Below are 16,272 nucleotides of genomic sequence, written 5' to 3' on the forward strand. Positions count from 1 at the left end.
CTGCTACATTATTATCTGCTCCAGTGAGGGTCAGCCTTTATAAGGCACTCACCAAAGCCCTGGCAAAAGGAGCAAGGGCACTTTGAATAAGAAACTGTGCTAGCTTAAATCTGGGAACGTCACAAAGGAAGAGTAGCAAAGACAAAACAGTTCTATTGGGCCAATGTCAAAGGCTTACTTCTATTAGATTGCATTACAATTTACAACTTGAAGATAACTAATTTTAAAAAAAATATATATATATATTTATTTTTTTTTAATCAGAGTTTAACAGAATCCTGAAAGACAAATTCGTCTGGGGTACAATCTATATACATCATGATCTGGCTTCCATTAAAAAACAACAACAACAAAAAAACCCCTATAAGCCAAGCATAATAAAGACTAAATCAGCTCATGTGCAACCAACATGGAAAAGCTCCATGGTTTAAAACATTTTTAAAAATTGCATGCAAAATGCTGAAACAAAATGGATTCAAGTATTTCACATGTTATCTAAGCGACTCAATTCCTTGGTATTCCACAAGATAAAAGACCATAAAAATACAAGAATGAGCCAATCAATCAAAAATTAGAAACTGGGTACTCTTTTTCCCTCTTAATTTGCTAACTATCCTTGTGTCCTTTGCAGATTCCATCACGCACACCTCCAGTCAGACAGACTCTGGGCCCAAGGGTGATAGTGGGCCAGCAGCAGCCCAGATGTGTCTCATGTACTAACTGTGTACTAACTCTGCCAGTTGCCCAGCCCACCAGCACCATTTGCATGTTGTCTTGCTTGGTATTCTTGAATTCTTCTCTTTTTGGAAAGAATCTGATCTACCAGAGAAGGATTTACCTTCTAGTTGTCCCTACAAGGGGATGACTGTTCTCAGCTAGTAACCCAGACTTTTGGCCTGTTACTTTGTTTTTCTGGTCTGGCTCATCTTTGATCTATGGTAATCTGCCTTATATAACCTGTTGCAGGAGAAATATGTGTTATACATATAATAGGTATGCCATTCAAACAACCTCAACTTCATAAATATGCATACTCTAAAGTGAGGTCACCATCTCTTTCTATAAAGAGATAGAAAATATTTTAGGCTCTATGAGCCACGTGGCCTGTTCCACCTACTCAATTCTGCTCTTACAGTCTGAAAGCAGCCACTGATAACAGGGAAACAAGCGGTCATGGCTGTATTCTAATAAAACTTCACTTATAAAAACACGTGTTGGATGAAACTGGCCCCCAGGTTGTAGTTTGCCAACCCCCATGCTAGAGCAGTGCATCCAACAGAACCGTCTGTGATGGTGGAAATGTTCTATATCTGCACTAACATGGTAGCTGCCAGACACATGTGGCTACTGAGCCCTTGAAATGTTACTGGTGTGACTGAGGAACTAAACGTTTAATTTTCATTAATTAAAATTAAAAGTGAAATAGCCAGTGTGTCTAGAGGCTATTACACTGGGCAACCCAGTTCCAAAGCATTCCTTATGGCCCGACACACTTAAATTTGATGAAAAGGTAAAAATACATCCCAAAATAGGATTTCATTAATATTTTTTTCAAATCAAGTCACTCTGAGGAGCACTTTGCCCAAATGTCAAAACCACGTGGCTATAGTAGAAAGGGAAAGGAAAAGACCAAACGTCAAAATTGAAACTCTCTGCGTGGAGTCAGTTTCACTCAAGATAATGGGGGGGGAAAAAACTTTTGATTCTAAGATAATAAAAAATTATGGGGCAGCAATACCATCCCATAAGGATAAAGTGTTTCATAAAGATAGAGCAATGCTAGCACATAAAACTCGTAACATAATTCAGCCACTTTGCTGCAACATTCTCAACAAGTACTTTGTGTTTAGTTGTTAAGTTTCAAGAATTATGTTTTATTTTATATTCCAAATGAGTGAAATAATTGACCATAAAATAACAAATGAAAAAATGCCCAAATAAACCATTCTCCTTTCCATTAAAGCTAAAACTGCACGAAGAAACATCATAAAATCCTTTACAGAATGTTATCATATCCAGGAATCATTTGGGTTGATAACACTGTAGCATCATCCTCTCAAAAGAAGCAAATATAATTAAATTGCTCTCTAAAAGATTAAATTATTAACACTATATAGCAATAAGCTAAATGTATGCCTAGAATAACACTATACAATTTGTTTCCCAGAATAACATTAGCTTGTTTAATAGCCTTACCATGATTTTGTAACAACCTCTCTATAATCAAAATCACTCAGCCTCTACAAAAAGCTTCATTATATCTGCTGGTAAATTCTATGTAAGTTTTAGTATTTACAATAAGTGGAAGAAAAACATTAAAATTTTAAAATGAGATAGCCTATAGAAGAAAAATGTTTCTAAATAAAATCAATATTCCTTTCTTTAATACAAAGATTACTGTTACATTCATATCCCCTTCATTCTTATCTCTATAGATATAAAAGGACAAAAATCTTTCTTAACAAGCATGAAACGTAATGACAGTTCTCTCCTCAAAAATCTACAGCTATATTTTTCAGTGAGAGGCATTAATAGTGGAAACGTAAATTGTGCTAAGCAACTACCTTATAAGGAAAAAAATGATCAAAGCTCGAAGGAATTGTGTTGTGAAAAAAACAGTACCAAGAGTTAACTAGTTCCTCTAAATCTTCCCTAAGATATAAAGGCATCATGATAAAATTTTCATGATAACATTTCCAAACCTCTATCACCTTAAATTCATTAGCATACCTCTTATTCCTAAATGCTGATATTTTGCTTCCCTTTTAATAAAAATACAAATATTCCAAATATTACATTTTAAGTATTAGTGTACAACCTCTTAATAGAAATCGAAGTCCCCTAGGGCTTGCACAGTTCCTCTCCATACCCTTTCATTTGCCCCAGATGGAAGCTTTCCAGATCCTTCCCTCCCACTGATGCACCAGGCTCATTCACCTTTCCAGATGGTTTAATCTTGCTCAGGTCCTTCTCCATCTCCCAACACTTTGAAAGACGCACACACACATACACTCCACACATTGTAGCATACTTTGGAGAAAACCCATCCCTCAAATACAATGTTTCAGGGCATTTTAATAGCAAAATGCCCTAAAACCTCTCTCTTCTAGGTAAGACCCTTAGAACTTCTGTCTACAGACAACAGGATTTTGATGATTGCACACGTGTATTTCACATTGTAAATTCTGAGAATTTAGAGGAAATGGTGGCATAAAACAAGGAAATGTCCTGCGGTCCTTTAAGTATACTTATTAATCTACCAAGTATTCTGGGGGGTGCTTGTTGTGTGTTAGGCTTTGTGCTAGAGCAGTGGTCTCACTTCAGGGCTATTTTGTTTCCCAGGTGACATTGGCAGTGTCTGGAGCTGTTTTTGATTGTTATGCCATGGAGAAGGGGGTTGTTACTGGAATCTAATAGGTAGAGGTCAGGGATGCTGCTGAACAGTCTACAATGGACAGTCCCCTCCCCACAACAAAGGTTATTGGGTCCAAAATTTCAATAGTGACAAGGTTGGAAAACCCTGAACTAAAGAGGAAACAATGGTGAACAAAACCAGACAGTCCTTGCTCTCTAGAGTTAAAAATTATGTGCACAGTTCTAAACACCGTGGAGCAGCAAGCAGGCAGACATTTCCTTGAGTGACTTGCTTATGTTTGCCAAACACTGAAGTCAAGTTTAGAGAACACAGATTTATCACTGAGTAGCTTGTCATAGCTAAAATCAAAAGTATAATTAGTATACAAAACAAAAGCTTCCCACAGTCTTTGATACTAATTGATGTACTTCCACGTTGATAATTTTCCTCTGATATCCAAAGGGAGGGCGGAAAATAGGCAACGATCTGGGATTTGAAGAGGAAGAAAAAGAGGAAACTGAGCACCAGTAGACAAACTTTCTCTATTCCCGGATATTGCAGTCATAAATAAAAAGACATTAAGGAAAAAAGGGGCTTTAAAATGCAATATATGACTGAAAAATACAACTGTTTAATTTTTATGACTTGGGGAAAGTGATATGCTAAGTAGAAACAGGAAAAAATCAATTCTATATACGATAGGATCTTAGCTACATAAAATATACTACCACTCAACAGTGGTCAACATGAGCAGTTGGGATCAAGGGACATTTCATTCCTCTTATTTTAGTTGCCCATATTTTCTATAAGTATATATATCTTTTATAAAGTTGCATATGTTTAAATAAAAAATCTTTAGCCTCTTCTGAAGCTCAAACCAATTTCAAAAGAATCATAAGTAATAATAGTATTTGTGCATAAAAAGAAATGTCACAGGCTCTAAATATTATTTCCTACTAAAAGACACCAAGGTTTCTTGCATAAATGGATGATTCCAAGGTTGGAGCAGGGACATCTTGTGTCCGAAAATATGGACTTGCTTTGAAAAAGGAAAAAGCAAAAGCAAATTTATCAGTACACAAGTGAAAAGGAATTAACGGGGTAGAAAAGAAAGCTTTTACGTAGGAAAAGGAAACAGTTAGAAAATCACCATTCTGCAGTCATTGTACCAAAAACTGATGATGCACGAGTCAAGTATGCTAGATGTACCCTGACGTATGTGTGTGTGTGTGTGTGTGTGTGTGCATGCGCATGCGTGTGTAAGGGTGCTTGATGAGCAACATGATATTTACATAGCCTCAAAGCATCTTCATATAAATTACAAAAGGAAAAATAATAACTACACAGTAGAGAAACAAGATACCTCAACCAAGGGACAACTTCCATTCCATGTTTCTAGATGTTTTACACTTAGGACAGGATATTGTTTTATGTGGTGTTCCAAACAAATACACATGGCCTGAATTTAATCATGAGGAAACAAATGCATGTCTAGGGACATTCTCCAGAACAACTGGCCTGTATTCTTCAAAAATGTCAATGTATTAATGAAAAAAAAAAAAAATGGAGACCAAAAGACAGCTGCAAATTAGAGGAGAACCAAAAGGACGTTACTAGATGTAATATGCAGTCCTGGAGTGGATATTGTACTGCAGTGTGGGTGGGGGTGGGGGTGCGGAGGTGGTAGTGGAGGGGGGGAGTACATACATACATATATGCATACTCATATGTATGCATATATAACATATATAACATTATTGGAATAATTGATGAAATTGGAGTAATATAAACTATAATGATAGGTATGATATCTATATTAAATTCACTAAATTTTATTATTCCACTATGATTCTGTAAGAGAAGTACCTTAGTCTTAGAAAATACACACCACAGTAATAAGGGATAAGTAATAATAAAGGACAAAGTGTACACAACCTGGTTCAGAAACAAAAGTGAACATTTATGCATAGAACCATGGAGCAAAGGCAAACTTTGGAAGCCATACGTATTTTAGAGAATGAACTAAAGCAAGGAGAACAATGAAGGGAGCTGAAAAAAAGCCCAGAAACCTGAACAATACAGAGATTTTGTATTTTCTGGGAGTGCTGAGAAATCAAGCTTGCCACGGAGAGAGAGAGACCATAACTTTTCAACCCCTTCAGGATTCGCTCAGCTGTGAAGATGGATATCACCTTGCTGAATGGATGGCATTCTCCAGGAACAAAACAACACACCAACAAACAAAACCTCAACTCTTCATTTCAAGATGCTTATAATACATTACTCTGGTTAATATAGTCCTTGCATTTGACTGTCCTGTGTACAAGAAGATATTTGAGTATATTAAAAATGCCCTCACTGCCGCATCAGACGAGAACGTTCTTTATTCTGTTGTATTCATAGAGCACACAACATGCTTAGCACACAGGCGTTACGAACTGCTCAACCACACCCCACACTACCCGTATTAGTCCTGCCATGGAAATACTCTTCTACATTATAGCCCTGAGTGAGGAGAGATTCAGAAGTACGTAAAATAAAACGGAGAATTATTAAATATCACAATCAAGGGAATAAAGTCAACAAAGGAAAATAAATCTGTGTACGCAAAATACAACACGAGCTGCTTAAAGATAAGAAGTGCTAACCTCTACTAATTCAGAACAAATACCTAAAGGCAAAGTTATAATTCCTGAACAGAAAAAGTTTTTACAGTTTTTAAATAAAAGAGCCCATTATTTGTTCGATGTATTTAAAAAAAATATTTATCAAGCAAAAGCACATACAAGTACAAAATGTTGTATAGTAACTTAACCGATTAAAAAACATACCTCTCAGAATTTACCGATCAAATTAATTTCTTCCTTAAACACAGAATAACTATAAACTAAATAATGCTTTTATTAATTCAAAACTCTTTTTGATTAATATTTACGAACCCCTTCTTTAGTGTTCAAAGGCAATTAACATACTTTTCAAAGAGCAATTTAAAATATTTATTAAGCAATTATTAACAGAGTAAATATAAAATTCTAGGTGATGATTTGGAAGGCCCATATCTACCAAGATATGGTTTTATGTGATCCATTATGTTTATTTATCTCATTAATATATGGTCATAAATTTTATGTATTATAAGACATACCACTTGATTATTTGATAAAGATGTAGGAAAACAAATATTTATTGTAAAGAAAATAATTTCTTAAAGATCACTAATTATAAAATCTGTTCATCACGTACAATGCTGAAAATTTAGGGGAAAATTGGGAAAAAGTATCCATAATTCTAATTTTCAGTAATGACAACTGTACACATTATAATGATATAATCCTTAATTTTGGAGAAGATGCACAGTGCACACATACAGAAAAAAAATAATTAAACACAATTCTATCATCTTTTCTAACACTACACCAAATTACGTTAAAAATTAAAAAAAAATAACTGCATTAGAATTTGCAGTTATGTGACTTGATTCAATGACATCCTCTAGCATCTTTATTTTAAAAGCCGTGTGTTCTAATACATCACTTTAGGAAAATCAGAAACCTTTCTTGGAGAGGGAACTGTCTTTGAAATTTGTTAATCATATTGTAGTTTTAAGCTTAGAAAAAACAAGATGCCCTCTCTATATTATTTTACTTTCATTGGCTCATTTAAATTATAAAGTACTAATACCCTGATGGCAAAAAACTAGCACAGCCTAAGAGTATCAAGTAAAAAAATAAAGTCCACTTCCCATTCTTTCACTCCTGATCTCATGCGACGGAGTTGAGTCCCACTCTAGGGAAGTAATAACATATTTAATCTTTTAACCCTGTCTTAAGAAAATGTCTATGCATATGAACAATAAATCGACACACATGCATGTGTGTGCGTATATAGAAAATGAATTGAACATTTATGTCAGGCACCCAGTATGTACGAGACCATGTGCTATCAAACAATCAATAATTCATCACCAGTAACAAATGTCCCACTCTGGTGGGGGATGATAGTAAAGTGGGAGCCTAGGTGTGTGTCCAGGCAGAGGGTAGAAGGGAAATCTCTGTATCTTCCTCTTAATTTTGTTACTAACCTAAAATTGCTCTAAAAAGATAAAGTGTTTAAAAAAAAAAATCAGCAGGGAGTCAGTTTCTTAAGGCTGAGTTTGTGTCAGACACAAAACTGACGGGGTGTTTCTGACTACTAATTGGGAAGTTAGAAGATAAGGTTTTACGGAAAGGTGGATTGAAGGGTGGTCCTTTCTTCTCAGCATTTTAATCATGCAGGAGAGGAAACCAGAATCTTCTGGGAAAAAAATAACAACCTAAACTGGTAACTAGTGAGATAATTTGCTTTGGAGCAATTGCTTAAAAAACATGGATGGTAATGGACCTTCAGGATGCTCAAAGGCAGGCGTCCAAACATTCCCTCACTTATGAGATTTCTCAAGTCCCTCTTTCCCCCATCCTCCCGGAAGGGGACCTGCCCGAGCCTGTCTAGCAGATGAAGTTTTATTTGAAGGGCTGTACACACAAGAAAGATACTTAGCATACCCATGCCTATTTCACAACAAGAACATGAACTGCATAGAAATACCGAAGTCCAGCCTAAGACTTAATGGGACACAACACAGCAAGGTATGAGACTGTACTCCCTGACACAATTTTATAGGCGTGGACCACACAAACTCAAATTAAAAGAGGGGAAAACAAAGCAAAACCAACCAACCAACCAAAACAGCATAGTACTCCAAAATCTCTCAAGCATACTTTTTTTAAAGATTCAAACATAGAGAGAAACATTCATTTGTATTCCTTTACCAAACACACATCTGGTACTAGTTACTAGGGATGCAGCAGGGACCAGTCAGACCAGTTGCATGGTGCTCACTTTCTCGCAGGTAGAGGTTTGACCCAAGCACTGCACAAAAAGTCTGGCAGAGTGAGTTAACAAGAATTACTAGTCTCCAGTACGCAAGGTACATCACATGATGCATTGAGTTGCAGTTGTGTTTATGAATGCTTTAATAATTAAATGTGTATGCTTTACTTTTAAACTTGTAATTACTGTACATGATTGAAAACCATGGACCTAATCCCAGACGTTCATCTAACACTCCAGAAAGGCTCTGAGATGTCACACCTCTTGCTTGAGGTCATGTGTTGCATTCTAACATTGGTGATATAGCAGAGATCAAAACCAAAAATCCCTACCCATCAGCGGGGCTCACATACCTGGAATAGTCAGGGCCAGAATCTGATTATCTCAAGCTCTACTCAGTGCAATTTCCCAATAGGCAACCAAAGTTGCTGCAATGTCTTGGGAAATTATTTATGTGACTCATAAAGGCAGCTTTTTTATTATTTGCCTCCGATTTTATGGTTTAGAATCAGATAAAGTATAAATATTAATTTTAAAGTCTGGTTCAGCACTTGGATAAACTGGATTAGCATATATTACCTCCAAAATGCAAAATAGTTCTACATGGATTTATATTAAGGAAAAAAAAATGTCTTTAGTGAGAGGATTTAACAAAAATCCTGCCTCTTAGGGACATGTAAATAGTAGGAAATTTATGGCACCGTGGTTTCCAGTACTATAGGAACCAGTTATCAAATTATTTCCTGCTGAGGCCCAACTCTAACAAAAACAGTCTTCACACCCTAAACACCAAGGCTACATCCCTTTCCTCTTGCCCGCAGTTTCCTCTGTACCATCAACTTGGGGGTCTCCTTCCTGTTTATAATAACCCCAGTCTATTACCTTGTATACTGAGAAAAAAAAAATGTCATGTTCTTTTCTTTTTTCTTTAGAAATGATCACAAATCCAGGAAGCTATCAAGGTTACTTCGAAAAGTATTAAAGTCCTTCGTGTGGGTGTACAAGAGGATGACAGCAGAATATCATGAAACTGCGCAGCCCACAGTGGTGTATGCTATATTACTGATAGTGCTAAGTGCTAGTATCCCTTATTCTTCACCTCTGCCCAGTAAGTAGTTTTCTTAAGATTTATTTAGAAGTTCTCAAAAATAATAGTATACCTGACAATTACTTTTAAGTCATGATGTAACATAAAAGTAAATTGAAATATGGACAGAGAAAACATATCTTTCACATATTTAATTACTAGTTTCCAAATATTTCCACAACTAAGAGAATTAAAGACAGCCAAAGGAGTGTAGTTTTCATATTCATGTGGGGTGTTCGTCTCCCTTATATGTGATCCTTATATTTTCTTTCTTTTTTGACATAAACTAAAAAACAAAAAGATACACTCGATATTAAAAATCAAGGAAGAACAATGAAAGCACTGTCTCCTCAGCATTTAGCAAAAGAATGGTACATTCAGTGAGTTACCTTTATTTTTCCAAGAACATAGTTTACAAATATGACTATTAGAACATTTTTTTGACATTCTTCACTCAACACACGCCAAACTTGGAACAGGCCGAATGATTCCACCTGGTAATTAACTGCCCAAAAGATATTTGCTAAAGAGACCCACGGCCTGAGTATAGACATCAGAGTGAGTTAAGAATGAAAAGTATTCTTGTGCACACCCTGCCAATATTGGTAGATTTTGTATTTAAAAAAAAAAATTAGAAATTATTCTAAATCATCATGTGTTTTTCCCCCTAACAGATAAAAAGAAAATATGCTGTGGAAATTCCTAATGACAACCATAATCCCCGCATTAAAGTGATTCACATTAATCTGATTATTAAATCCCCTTGAGCGCTATCTCTCAGGTGTAACTGTTGCAGCAATGTCTTTATCCATAGAGTAGGGGAAAAAAAAAAAAACGAAGAACAGTCCAATTGGAAAAAACAAATTGAGAAAATAACAAATCCTAAAATTCCTTTGAGGTATAGATCAGGTTCCATGGATCGGATATTCAGACATTTCATCTGCAAAATAAACTTCACAAAGAATTTCCTACTCATTTTATTTTCCAGCTGTTTTGGCTATTTATACACTAGCTATTTTGGATAATTTCAAATCACTTTGTATTCATGGGCAAACTATTCAAACAGTATATGATTTTCTCTTCCATTGTTTCTTTTTTAATGTCCATTATCAACTTTCCTGCTACCACCAATTCTGGAGATACTGGTTTATCATTTTCAGTTTAGTCTTCAACATGGGATGTCACATTTTATAAATTAGTTGAGAGCAAGAACATACCATCAACATGTTCTTTAAAATATAATCTACCACATTTTTTTATTTTAAACAGTTGACATTGAGGAAAACACAGCTTTGAAGGAAATCATTTCTAGTTCCAGTATGGTTGGTCCTGCAATTACAGCTAATATTTACTTTTATGACTTGCCTGGCCCAATTCACCAATCCTTCCAGACTCTGTTCAAAATTTCACTTTCTCCAGGAATCAGACCTTCCACTGAGCTCCACCCTTGTGTCTACTGCTTTCTCTCTTGTTGGGGGCTGGAGAAGGCTCTGTGGAGGAGGGGTCATTGGAGCCGAGAAAGATTTAAGTCAAATGGGATATGCAGAAGGGGTGGAGGGTATTCCAGGAGCAGGAAACAGAGGGTTGGGTAGAAGAGTAACAACCTTGTTGGATTTAGAGCTGAAAGACTGGCAGGAGCCAGACAGCCACTTAAATATGCGAAGTTAACTGCTCAAAGGTGTCTAACCTATGGGAAGATCTTTAGGACGATTACCTTAGTCCCTTTTGCTTCAGGGGCTGGCCTGGCTCCACCAGGATAGTATAAGCCTCTAGAGGACACAGATCATGTCTTATCCTGTGTGAATCATTGAACATAGTAAATGCACACCGAGTTTCTTGTTAATGTAAAAAATAATGTTAATTCTGAGAGACAATTACTAGAGTTATATCTTGTATGAAAGAGTCTCTCTTAATTTGAAAACTAATTTTCATCTTCCAAAATGCAGGAAGATAGGCTTATGGCAAATACTAATGTCTATACAATTTTACTTTGAAATCATTTATCAGCTAGGCCTATAATTATGTTATTCGTATATTTTCCAACTGTAAAAATAGACAGAATTGGCCCTAAAAATAACAGTTCATTTTTTATATAGCATTTTATATTCCACAGGGTATCCTCACAGATTTCAAAGTCACCCTATAAATTTGGTTAACATCCCCATTTTATATATGAAGAAACTGAAAGCCTTGGAAAATAAATCTCATCCTGGAGGCTGGAGCCTTGGTTTTCTCGTTCTAACTCCCAGGGCTGTGGCTATGCTTGAGTGTCTCCCAGGGACCATCCATAATCATTTCCTACCAGGTCAGAAGAGGCTACTTAATGGGACTGCTTTACTCTACATATCAACAGACCAGGAAGAGATTTTACTCAGAGGCTGAAGAATACAGTTTTAAGGACTGCTTTGTCTGCAGGCTCTAACATAATCCCACGATAGATAACCAAATAACAAGAGATAAAAACTCCAATTTTCCAGCTTAAATGTATTCATTGGGAAGGTGAATGCTACCTTTTTCCTTCTGATGCAGAAATAGCTTTCTATTTTTAATTGTTGGAACAGTTTTATTATACTCAGAGATAAGAGGCACCAGACTAGAGTTTTAAATTCCACAGTGACATATCCAATACAAACATGTGTCTAAGTTGGATATATACTAACATGTGCTTCAACATGAACTTGCAGTGATACTGGACTGGCTACATAGTCCTTAGACATCGTGAAGACCTCACTTTGAACTTAAATCTTCTTTAAAAAAACCATTTAAATAAAGTCTGGGGAGACATATTGTAATGATACAAAAAATTTACATGTTGTCCTTTGGATACACTGACATTTAATAAGTCCAAAACATAATAAACTTAAACATCAAGACACAAGATAATAAAGTTGCAAAAATCCATAAAATTGGTGTTGAAACCAGCAGTTAGATATGCAAACCCAGAGTAAGAACCTAGAAGACACACCTAGGTGTGCCTGAGTCTGGTCCTGATTTTCCGACATTAATCTAGAGTTATATCTTGTATGAAAGAATCTCTCTTAATTTGAAAACTAATTTTCATCTAACAATACTGACACAGCTCACAGCAGTTTTGATACACTTTTATTTTGGGGGGGGGAGAATGCCTTCTGACTTAGTTTATGAGACACAGAAGAAAATCAGTAGCTCTACTTCATTCACCTCTTGATTTTCTCAGTTAAACTAAATATATTTGCACCCCTGTTCAGACTCGTCTGCAAATTACTCTGTCAGTTTCCCAAAATGATGAAGATTAATTGCCAGTAAGATAGTCATAAAATTGTGACATAGCACTGAGTAATGCCACCTACCTGTTATTTTCGTGGAGAAGTTAAAATGTGATGTGAACAGTTTATGGAAAAGCATTGTTCACAGGACAGTCTCTTACTGATTTAGGTATAACTGTTTTAACATTTAAATGAATAATTTCATAAGCTAAATTCCAAGTATAGAGAAAGAGCATTTGTATTCAAATTACTTTCTTATGTTTTGTTAGGAAAAAACCTAGAAGAACAATTTCTTAGAGGGTGTAATATTTCAAAATTTTACTTTAAAAACTTCATTATGGAAAATTTCAACCATATCCAAAAGTAGAGAGAACAGTATAACGACGTCAACACACTCAATGCCCAGCTCCAATTGTTAAATCAACTTTGTTTCATTGATACTTAGTCCCTCCCTGCCCACCACTGTCACAATTGTATTGAAGCAAATCTCAGATGTCGTATCATTTTCTCCTTAAGTAATGCAGTATATACCTCCAGAAGATAAGAGATCTTTCAAAAATATAACCACAATCTTATTTTCAACCTGAAAAAACATAAAATTCCTTAATGTCATTAAATATCCACTCAGTCAAGAAATGTACCTAAGTCTAAGGACAGAAAGTCAAATGTCAAGGAAGACATTACCCCGAAAGATATAATACTCAAAACTGAGCTAGTCCCCCACAATAAAGAGGAAACAGCATTCGCTTAAAACAGAGAGCTAGAGGGCAGGGGCTTTCATGGGGGAATCCAAGCAGGGTATGCAAAGTTTGCAACATGCGCACTTAGAAAAGGGTTTTCTTGGTTGATAGCACTTGTCAGCATATCAAGCAGCTTGAGACTGAAAACATTTGAAGAACTTCTGTCCTTGGTTATGATTGTGATGATGCCAGCATCACATCACAGTGCCAAGAAGAAGTAATCAAGTACGGACACAAATCCACCTAAAATAACTTGAAGATCCAACTGAATTCAATTCAGCATGTCCTGAGCATACAGTAGATACAAGACAATGGGTTACAATCTTGATAAACAAAGGTAAATTACTTCGTTAATTCAAAGTCTAGAAGGAGAAGGGGTCACATAGATTAATAATAGCCATAATAGAATGCCATGCAAAGGGTGACTGCTTAAGGTATTTTCATGGGGCTCCAAGGGAAGAAGCAATGATGTTACTTGGGTGGGGGGCTCTAGAGGGTCATTAGAAGATAGAGAATTGTAGAGGATGTCAATATTGCACCAGTAACTCCTGTCTAAAGATTTTACCTATCCCCCTAGCTGAAGTACATGAATAAATGTGTTTACCAGTTTCTGTACTCTCCTCATTAAATAGGGTGGGAGAGGTGATCACGAAAGGTGGAGAAGTTATATGTAAATAGTATTTTGAAAACTGAGCAGTTTTCAGATTGGGGGAGGAGAGACTCAGTGAAGAGGGAAGGGAGGTCATTCCAGGAAGAGAAAAGCAGGAACAAATGGGTGGAAATTACTGGCATGTTAGGGAACCAGCAGCAGCGTGGTGACCTTAAGAGCTGAGAGTGTGGGAGGGGCTGGCTGACTGGAAATGTCTGCTGGGACCAGAAGTTGGAGCCTTCCAAGCCAGAACTGAGTCTCAATTCTGTGGCCAGAGAAAAGTCATTGACAAGTTTTAAGTGAATCCGTTCTACCTTAATAGAATGTCTCACTCTTGCGTGGATGATGGGTGCTCAATGTTTATTGAACTGGTGGTGTCTTGAATTAGTTTGATGGGGTGAGATGAGAGAGAAGCAGGCCATTTAGGAAATCCATTGCAATAGGCCAGGAGAGGCTTAGGGTGACAGTAGTAGAAGAGATGAGGGGACATGTATAAGCATTTCAGACATTTCAGAAATCAGTGTTTCTAAAGAGGCAAAGAAAGAAACAGAAGAGAGATCAAAGCATTATACAAATTCTATTATACAGGGTGGAACACTGTGCTAGCATGCTCCCATTTCTGTAAAAAAAAGTCGAACTAGACATATGACTATGAGGAATAAACACATAAAATACCTCAAGAAGGATTTGAGAGGAATAGATACATTGGTTGTAGGGCATGGAGAAGGAACTGGAGAGAGAAGAAGGAGAGACTTTTGTCCCTCCAGCATGCTGAACCATATGACTATCTATTAGCTAGTTAACAGAATATATAATTTCCCCCTTATTGTCATCCAACTAGGCAGAAAACCGGGAAAAGAGGAAAAGTTTTAGAGATAGATCTACATTCCAGTTCTGGCTTTGACACTTCCTAACTGTGGGGGATGGGCAAATTGATTAATTTCTTTTAGTTTCTGTGTTCTTATTTGCAGAAATAATATTGGTAATTCCCACAATTCTATAACAATAATTAAAATAATCCTATACAAAGCATCTGGTAGAAAATGTCACCGACTAAATATTCAATATGTAGTTATTTCACTATCAATAAAATTTCTTTGATGTGAATATATTCTTAGTACAAGAAAAGTTCCTCGATCTAGTTTAAGGATGCGCATTAGCTAATCTTATTCCTACATTAAATATTAACACTGTACAAAACGATTAATGTAATCCATCTGATGAACACTATCCATTACATATCTGTTTCTAGAAATTTAAACTTAACATATTATTTATCTGCATTTCTAGGTAGATGTTAGTTTGTCTTTAAATGTCTTAATTTACTGAAGTCATGTATTCACAGAGGACTAAATACCAACCAGGTGCCATAAGGCACCAAGAAGTAATAATAAGTTGCTATCATCGACGATCTGACAACCTCAGTGAGACAAACAGGTGTGACCTTCAAGTAACCATGGCCCCAATTTGGCACAAGAGATGGAAATACTGGCAACGAAGTACCCAATTCTGGCCATGCACTGCTGTAAGATGTTAAGTCACATTTTAGGGGAGGTTACTCTGGAAGCATTTTCTTAGGTGGGTTTCTACTGCATGATACTATGTTTTAAATCAATTGAGACTGTGGCAGTAACAGCATTCTAAGTGTTACAGAAGCTTGGTCACTCTCAAAAGCCTTACTACATGTTGTTTGAACAGCCACATCATTATTAAAGCATCATCCAACAAAAGTTTCTTTGTTATACACTGAGATGGATAATTTCAAACCATTTTCACGTGAGATTTTCTGGCTCAGCTCTGCCCCAGTCTGTAAAAATGAAGAAGTCTTAAAGAAGAAAACAGCTGGGATTTTAGAAAGATTTTTGTTAAAGGCAGGAAATAATGATGAACATCTTCCAGAATTTCAGAAGTGTTGGTGAATGCTCAAAAAAAAAAAGAAGGTGTAAGCCAGAGGAAAATGCACTTCACTTCGTATACACTGTGGGGAGAAAGAGGGGTGGTAGGGATGCTTAACAAAATCACCTAATTATTCAAATATTTCTCTTTGAAGCAGATGGATCTTGGGAGAAACATCAATACTAGTCTGTAGAGAAACAACAATAAAGCGAAACGTACACACTAATTTCTGAAGCAGCTTTCACTGATGCTGTAAATATGTTACGGATGCGCGCCCTGGAGGGATGACTGACTTCGTATTAGCAAGCAAGTCTTGTTTCTAAGCCACAAGAGGGTGCACACTTGTATTTACCCCCGAGCTATTGGAGCTCGAGGCTACATATTACAGTTGAATGAAGACTGGATTAAGAGGCTAATCTAAGGCTATATAT

General features: G+C 36.3%; 1 protein-coding gene across 1 annotated transcript in view; it reads right to left on the bottom strand.

Annotated features, from left to right (window-relative positions):
* BZW2 (basic leucine zipper and W2 domains 2) overlaps positions 1 to 16,272 on the bottom strand; it is a 55,770-nt gene that overhangs the window by 38,659 nt on the left and 839 nt on the right. The gene's annotated exons all lie outside the window — the stretch shown is intronic.

This window comes from Rhinolophus sinicus, chromosome 4, assembly GCF_057876585.1.
Source record: "Rhinolophus sinicus isolate RSI-liver-muscle chromosome 4, RSI-T2T, whole genome shotgun sequence".
In the NCBI taxonomy this organism is placed as follows: domain Eukaryota; kingdom Metazoa; phylum Chordata; class Mammalia; order Chiroptera; family Rhinolophidae; genus Rhinolophus; species Rhinolophus sinicus.